The 8,534-nt window shown below is 42.7% G+C and overlaps 1 long non-coding RNA gene across 1 annotated transcript; it reads left to right on the forward strand.

Annotated features, from left to right (window-relative positions):
• Positions 1–926: 926 nt before the first annotated feature.
• LOC131192595 (uncharacterized) lies at positions 927–7,851 on the forward strand. Its single transcript, XR_009153759.1, has 3 exons — positions 927–1,028; positions 1,758–1,904; positions 7,039–7,851. It is a non-coding gene; the product is annotated as an uncharacterized LOC131192595 (long non-coding RNA).
• The last annotated feature ends 683 nt before the right edge of the window (positions 7,852–8,534 follow it).

Below are 8,534 nucleotides of genomic sequence, written 5' to 3' on the forward strand. Positions count from 1 at the left end.
ATTCGAACCGCCGAACTGTTGACCTTTCTTATCGACAAACTCAGCGTCTTAGCCACTGAGCCACCGCATCCCCTTATTATGAAAACATATGTATGAAAAAATTAGCACAGAATTTTAATTTTAAAGATATATTTATGTATTGTATTTTCATCCAACTTTATTTCCATAAGCTTAAAGGTGTGTACGTATTATTCCTTATATTTAAATTTCTTTACAACAAGCCTGTGCAAAAGTAGGTCTAAACCACAATGACTGATCAAAGGAATATTTGGAAGGAGACTCCCAGTTCAAAGGAGGATACTGTAGCATTCTTATTTCTTTAATAGTTACATTTTATTTTCATTCATTAATTTCCAACCATTTTAATCCTGAATTTAAGAAAGAATAGTAATAGGGAAACTTTTCTGATAGGGATTTTCTAAAAACAGAATCTGTAAAGAGCCCTGATTTTACACAACTACGAAAGGTAAAGGACTTATTCTATAACTGATCACATATTTCATTTAAGGAAATAACAAAACATACTAAGAGATCAGAAGCAATATGTTTTAAGGGTGCTTTTAGTAATGTTGCTTAAATAGTTAAAAAGGCTTAAATTATGTTTTATAAATCTTATTGTATTAATTTTTCTTTTATTAACTCCTAAGGCTATTGTGATTTATGAAGTTCCTGTCACCCTTTAATACCTTATCACAAGGTTATAACCCAAAAGGCATTGAAACAAGCCCCACTGAATTCAGTGGTTCTTGCTTCTGAATGGAGATGGGGGGAAAATCGTACTAGTTTACTCCTGCACCAAAAATTATTAAATTACCATTCTAAATATTTCAAAGTGGATGCAACAGAAGGTTTTGGATCCCTATTTAACCAGAGGGAAATTTTTTTAAAAGCCTGACCCCTTTTCTGTTTATCAGCAGTTTACAGAACAAAAATAAAACCAGTTGATGGCTGCAGAGAAGCAGAAGAAAGTTATACATATTGGCATCTCTCATACAAATCCCCCTTGTATTTTCCTGCCAGCAAAAAATGTGAGTAGGTTGGCCATGGAGCCATCACCTTTTCAATAGTGACTACTAAGATTGATAGCTCTTACTTTTATTTTATTGAATGCAGCCTTCCAATTCATCTTTAGAAAAATACAGGCTATTGCTTTTGATGGTGGTTTCATTCTGCTTGTTGTCTGTTGTTGTTAGTTGCAAGTTGTGTCCGACCCATCGCGACCTCATGGACAACGTTCCTCCAGGCCTTCCTGTCCTCCACTATCCTCCGGAGTCCATTTAAACTCATGCCTACTGCTTCAGTGATTTCCATCCAGCCACCTCATTCTCTGTCGTCCCCTTCTTCTTTTGCCCTCAATCTTTCCCAGCATTAGGCTCTTCTCCAGTGAGTCCTTCTTTCTCATTAGGTGGCCAAAGTATTTGAGTTTCATCTTCAGGATCTGGCCTTCTAAAGAGCAGTCAGGGTTGATCTCCTCTAGAACTGACTTGTTTGTTCGCCTTGCAGTCCAAGGCGAACTTTCTGCTAGATTATCACTATTGCTCCCCCACCCTCCGAGTTTTGTCTCCTTGATGTTAACACTACAAATCATTGTGGGTTCTTTGCAGCAAGGCATGTCTTAACAGCAGTAGCCTACAGAGAAGGTTGGATGCTAATGTCCTTGACAATAAAGTCTTAGAAATTGCATCTACGCTATTACTTTGTGCCCATCTGAGACCAGGCCTGCATCTGTATGTTTTCATGTTATCCTTGTGTTACAGCTTTAGCAGCTGAGCTGATTAATTTCCAACTCAGCTACAACCCAGCAGGAACCACTCCAGCAACAATGCTGAACTTGGAGTTGTCCCAACTTCTGGTCCTTCCTCTCGCCACATCATCAGTTCACCAGGCTGTTTCAACTGAAGCAGGTGGGCAAAAGCAGCTTTGCAGTTCCATATCATAGCCACCCATCTTTTAAAAAAAAAAAATCCCTAAAACCAATATAGGTAGTACTTGAGTTACAATAGTTCATTTAGCAACCGTTCAAAGTTACAACTGAAAAAAGTGCTGTACTGTTTTTCACACTTATGACCATTGCAGCATCCCAATGATCATGTGATCAAAATTCAAATGCTTGGCTGATTCATATTTATGACGGTTGTCATGTCCTGGGGTTCATGGGGATCCCCGTTGGAGACTGTAGGAATTTAGCACCCACCCCTCTCCTAGAAGAATGAAATATTCTAGGAAATATTTTAAAAAGCAGAATATTATACCTTCCTGGATGAGAAATGGAGAAACATATTTTAAAGACAAAGGAGCTCCCTGCAACTTCCTGACTCCCCCCCACCTTTGTCAATGGGCCATTAAAAGCCTCAGCTAAGCTCACTCATTCTCCCCACCTTTGTCAATGGGCAATTAAGGCTTCAACCAAGCTCACTCAATCCCCCCATGATTTGCAACACAATACAACTGAAACTCACCACATGGCAAGGCTCAAGCAAGCTTGAGAGACAGCCAGCAAGGCTAGCTAAGACCCCCACCCCCTGGGAGTCTGACAACCAATCAGGATACTCTTCCTGTGCCCCAGAAAGGTCAAAGCTCAGAAAATCATAAAACCAGGAGCACACAGGATCTCAGCCCTTTTCTGTTCAGGAACTCAAGCCATGTGATCCTGACCACCATTAAACCATCTTTCCAAGCAGCCTCCATGTTTCCAGTGTCTTTGTCCCCACTTGGAACTGAACCCAGATGGATATTTCTTCCAACAATTGGCACCCAGATGGGACTCCAAGCTAACCTAACCAATGGACCTGGCCCAGGTAAGCCTCCTTGCTAGCAGCAGACCCATTGAGTCTGTGGGTAAGTTTTCCTGGACCTTGGCCATTTGGAACTAGGTTTTAAAGGGTTTTGAGTGTTGAGCTCAAAGACTGCTTGGAAAGAAGGTGAGTACCTCTAAATTTTAATTTTAAGCATGGAAAAGCATGGGAAATATGTGTATGCCTGCATGTGTGTGAATGAGAGAGCCCTTCTCCCAATCATAGCTGGATCTTGCATCCTCTGTGCATTTCCTAACCGCAGAAAGACCAAAAGTCTGGAGAGCATGGGGGTTTTGCCAGAGCACAGGACCTTCTGTTAGGGAAGGAAGAAGTGTGTGTGTGGGATTCCACCTGAGGAAACAGTCTGATTCCACCTCTTTGAGCAACCTCTAGCCGCACCTCTGCCTACTGCTAGCTCCACCGAGCCGTGACCGTAGGATAGAGAAAGCAAGGGGGGGAAGCCAAACGTGGAACTTTGTGTTTATTGGGAACGGAAGCCGAGCGAGAGGAAAGTAAGTGTGAATGAAGCAATTAAGAGAGTAAAAAAAGAAAAAAGGAGAAAAAAAAGGAAGCAGGAGATCTGCTTGGGGCCCTGGATGCCCGGAGGCTGCCAGTACTGCCTGGTATGCTAAAAAGGAAGCAGGAAGCAGTGTTGAAGAGGTGCTCGTACCTACTGGCAGGGCAGTAGGTCCTCTGGGATCACCTTTTTTTGATCCAAACTGGAAGCTCCCTTAACAGGAAGGTGCCCATACTTCGACAGAAGGGAGTCGAAGTCCTTCCCAGAACTTTTTTTTCTGAAAATTGTAGGAGGATCCACCCGGCTAGGCCAAAGTGAAAAATAAAACCTCACATCGGAGAGGGAAACATGGGAAGCAGTAGCTCGAGGGTGGAGGAAATCCTGGAAAACCTGCTTGGGGCCCTGGATGCCCGGAGGCTGCCAGTTTTACCTGGTATGCGGAAAAGAAATTGAGGAAATTGTGTAATAAAGATGAGAATAGGAAACAAATTTGGCTAAATAAAGGTACTTAAAAGAAAAGGAAATATATAAATAGGAATGTTTGGGTTTTTGTTTGTTTGTTTGTTTGTCTCTTTCTGTCTTCTATGGTACCACGAGGTCTGTCTGTTAAGATTTGTGCCTTCCCTAATTTAACTGAGATTTATGGCGGGAATGATCAGTGTGTGTGTAAATCTCAGAGTTTTGTTTTCCTCTCTTTGTCCTCCTTGTTTTTTTATGTGTGTGTCTGTCTTTGTGGGCCCTTGAAGTAATTGTAACTGTAAAATGTATCTGATCTCTAGAGACAAGTATTTTAAATTGTTAGGGACAAAGAAAAACAAAAGGTTGAACCAATAAAATAGGGAAAAGAGAGAGAGAGAAAAGAAAGAAAGAAAGCCTTTGCCCTATTTTCGTGTGGCCACCGGGAATAGGGTACATAACTTTTCATTTCTGCTTTTTTCTCCTCCTCTTTATCTTAAAGTAACAACTCAAGTTTATAAGAAAACATTTTAAGTTCACTTACAAGACAAGTTTATAAGGAAACATTTTAAGTTCACTTACAAGAGAAAAAAAAATTCAGTCTTGCATTTACTGTGTGTTTAAATGATTTTACCTGTTCCTGAAGCATGTGAATCCAGTTTTTTCTTTCTCATCAGTTGTTGAAACTGCATTTTGTTGAAACTGCATTACCTTTTAGTAACTGCAATATTGATGTGTTGTTTCTTTTCAAACTCTGCCTGCAAGATATCTACCCCCCCCCCACCTTTTAATCCTGTTACAATGCCTTTCCTGAGAAGATTACCCACAAAAGTGGGGAGGAGATCCTGTTCTAATGTCTTTCAGCCCTGAAAAGATGACTCTGCAACTGTGGAAGCAGAGCACATGGTTCCAGATGCTGCCTCCAGAGGAGACCTTCCATTTGTTGGAGCCAGGAATTGAGTTTGAATCCAGCCCCCACTGAAAGTCCTCACAGCAACCAGAGTGGAGCAGACCTTTCCAAACCTGACTGACCAACAAGCATGCCACCCAAAAGATATGAAAGAAAGGACCCTGAGATGTACAAGTAAAGACTAAAAGACTCTTTTCAATTCCCAGAAGACAACTGGAAAGACTATGGGGGAGGGTGGAAAATTCATTGTAAGGTTTTCTGTCTTGTCTCATTTACATTGTAATCAGTCTAAAGTACTCATGTAAGGATTGTATTTGAGTGGCTACCACAGCAAGTTCTGAACACCTTAGATTTCTGTCTAATGGTAGGGAAATTTGTCCAGCATGTTTGTATTGTTTGTATTGCCTGAATTGTAAAGGTAGCTGCATACACAGGCACACACAGAGAGACACACCATTCAGAATTAGACTGAAACTATTCCCTTCACTTACCTCCACACAAGACTTTTAGGTTGATTTTTGCTCTGTGGCACTAAAAGCCCAAGGAATCAGATCTCCCTGCTAATTCCATGGGGAGGCATCCCCCTCAGGCAATTCCTCTCTTGAAGAGATAGCAGAAAAAGTGATATCCAAAACCCAAGCCCTGACTATGACTCACAAATGATGCTGCCCAGTTGCCCAGTAAAGCAAGATATGTTGCACTGGTGGTCTCATGAGTAGAAGTCCCAGGGCTCATTGTGTGTAATTTTTTTAAAAAAAAAAAAAAAAGGAAAAAGCCTGGATTGCACACTGATTAACCTCAATTTGGACTGGAAAAAAATCTTGGATAGACTAAAGTAAGAGCTAGGGCAGGTTTAGTAACCAACCCTTGGAAATGGGCAGCCTGTAATTTAAAGGAAAACCATGGCTGTGAAAATTTTGGGATGTGTGCTTGCTTGACCTGACTGGAAGCTCTCAGAAAGTGATATCTAACAGCTGAAATTAATTGGCATAGAAAATTGGATACTGTAAAATTCTTACCAGAACTTTTCCCCTGGCTGCTAGACCTTCATGGTTGAAAGCTTTTGGGAGCCACTGAAGGAATCTTTTTTTCTGTTGTCTCTATCAATGGCTTCCTTTGCATCAGGAAAATTAAAAGCACCCACTGATTTGATCAATTTTAATTTTTGCCAAGAGCATGTTTCAAAACTCACGTTTTGAAAAAAAAAAAAGTAGGGATTGTAGGAATTTAGCACCCACCCCCCTCCTAGAAGAATGAAATATTTTAGAAAATATTTTAAAAAGCAGAATATTATACCTTCCTGGATGAGAAATGGAGAAACATATTTTAAAGACAAAGGAGCTCCCTGCAACTTCCTGACCCCCCCACCTTTGTCAATGGGCCATTAAAAGCCTCAGCTAAGCTCACTCATTCTCCCCACCTTTGTCAATGGGCAATTAAGGCTTCAACCAAGCTCACTCAATCCCCCCATGATTTGCAACACAATACAACTGAAACTCACCACATGGCAAGGCTCAAGCAAGCTTGAGAGACAGCCAGCAAGGCTAGCTAAGACCCCCACCCCCTGGGAGTCTGACAACCAATCAGGATACTCTTCCTGTGCCCCAGAAAGGTCAAAGCTCAGAAAAATCATAAAACCAGGGAGCACACAGGATCTCAGCTTTTTCTGTTCAGGATCTCAAGCCATGTGATCCTGACCACCATTAAACCATCTTTCCAAGCAGCCTCCATGTTTCCAGTGTCTTTGTCCCCACTTGGAACTGAACCCAGATGGATATTTCTTCCAACAAGACCTTCTGACAAGCCAAGTCAATGGGGAAGCCAGATTCACTTGCCGAAGTTAGACGGCCCTTGTTTAGAAAAAGGCCCCCAAAATGAAAGGTGGGTAGGATGGGGGAGCATCCAATTGCCAATGAAGTCATCTCCGTTAGGGGCTACAGGGTTATTTAGAAAAATAAATGGAAAAAAGAGGAGGATGGAGAGGTAGCGCTTGTAATCTTGAGATGTAAGGGAAGAGGCTGTGGACTTCTTGATGCCGCTGAACTGCAATTCCCAGGATCCTTCATTTATTGGCACTGCTGAGGAGCCAGGGAGATGAAGTTCAACCAAATCCAGGAGCACCAAGGTTTCCCTCTTAATAGCCAACCCCAAGTCAATGAGTGTGTGTGTGTGTTTGTGTTTTGAATTCTAGGGGTTGTAGGCCAATTTATTTGGAAGGGACCAAAGTTGATTTGGGAGGGAGGAGTTAAGAAAACAGAGAAAGAGCTGGAATAGCTCAGTCTAAAAATATTCCTAATCTGGCATTTTATTGCCCAAGCAGCCCAGGAGAACAATAGCATGCTTTCATCCCTGTTTCCCAGAAACGGGCCTGGAAAGAAACCAAAGGCTGGGTTCTTAACAATCGGCTAGACTGCCAAAAGATGGTCCTCCCGTTTTACAACCGCCATATGTCGAGCACACCAGCTCACTTTGCCCAGAGCTTCACGCCACGATCGTGGGTAGCAGCATTGCAAGACGTTGAACCGAGGCGAGTCGGCGAACCGTCCGCAGAAAAACAACAAAACGTGGCTTTTAGCTGCAAGAGGCAAGAACACGTCGAAGCCCTCGGGGTTGTTTTAATTAATTTAAATAGTCGTTTTTGTCAGCGGTCCAGATCTAAACGCCGCGCGGGTGGGAGGACGTTGCGAAGTACAGAACATTACAGGCATCCCTTGTGACTCCCGGTTGCTTTTTCGACAATAGAATTGTTTCGCGGGGGAGGGGCAGCGGTAGTGGTGGGAGAAGAATGGAGACGGCGCCGCGCAGGCGCAGTGCGGGCGGCGGCGTTTGAACGCGAGTTACCTCTCTTTGTCAAGCGAGCCGAGGCAAAAGTAGGTGAAAGTTAACCCGGTGTCGTTGCTCTCCCCGGCTGCGCCGGCAACTGACGCATGCGCGGAGAGGTTCCCTGAGAAAGGACGGAGGCTCTTCCTTTTTTTTTTATTTTTGCAGGAAAGGCTTTCGCCTGAGGCGCTGAAACGGTGACACAGGACGCGCCAAGCAAAAAAGTCCCAGGTTTCGCTTGGGACAGAGAAGGTCATCTGACCCGCGACGTGGCGAGGAGCGGAGCACGGGGACACACGCAGCCACGGGTAACCACGAATCCACGATGATCTGTGGTTACCCAAGATGAAAGGACCGGGATGTGGGGGGGGGGAGCGAAAAGCAGCAGCTCAACGCGTTGGAAGAGAGGACTTTTCTGTGCTGTTGTGTGTTCTGTACATCTTTTATTTATTTATTTATTTTTGTCACAGCAGAATACACAAACATTGTCATAAATAAAAACGACACATCCCGAAAGAAAAAATATGTATATATAAATAAAGTATGCATCAGCTATGTTAATTTGATATAATGAAGGGAACAATAGAACAGGAACGGTAGGCACTTTTGTGCTCTTATGCGCGTCCCTTATAGTCCTTTTAGGAATGGGTTGAGGTCAATAGTAGACAGTTTTTGGTTGAAGATTTTGGAATTTTGAATAGAGACTATGGAGTCTGGTAATGAGTTCCAAGCGTTAACAACTCTGTTACAGAAATCATATTTTCTGCAATCAAGTTTGAAGCGGTTGACATTAAGTTTAAATCTATTGTTTGCTCTTGTATTATTGCGATTGAAGCTGAAGCAGAAGCAGGCTTTTAGAGTTTTAACTCCTGAATTTGAGAAGTATAATAGTGGCTCTTTTTACAGGCAGTCCTCTACTTACAACAGTCCATTTAGTGACTGTTCGGCGCTGTAAAAAGGGGCTTATGTGCATTTTTCACACTTAGGACCGTTGCAGCATGACCCTGGGGTCATGAGATCAAAATTTGGATCCTTG

The sequence above is a fragment of the Ahaetulla prasina genome, chromosome 2 (assembly GCF_028640845.1).
Source record: "Ahaetulla prasina isolate Xishuangbanna chromosome 2, ASM2864084v1, whole genome shotgun sequence".
Taxonomy (NCBI): domain Eukaryota; kingdom Metazoa; phylum Chordata; class Lepidosauria; order Squamata; family Colubridae; genus Ahaetulla; species Ahaetulla prasina.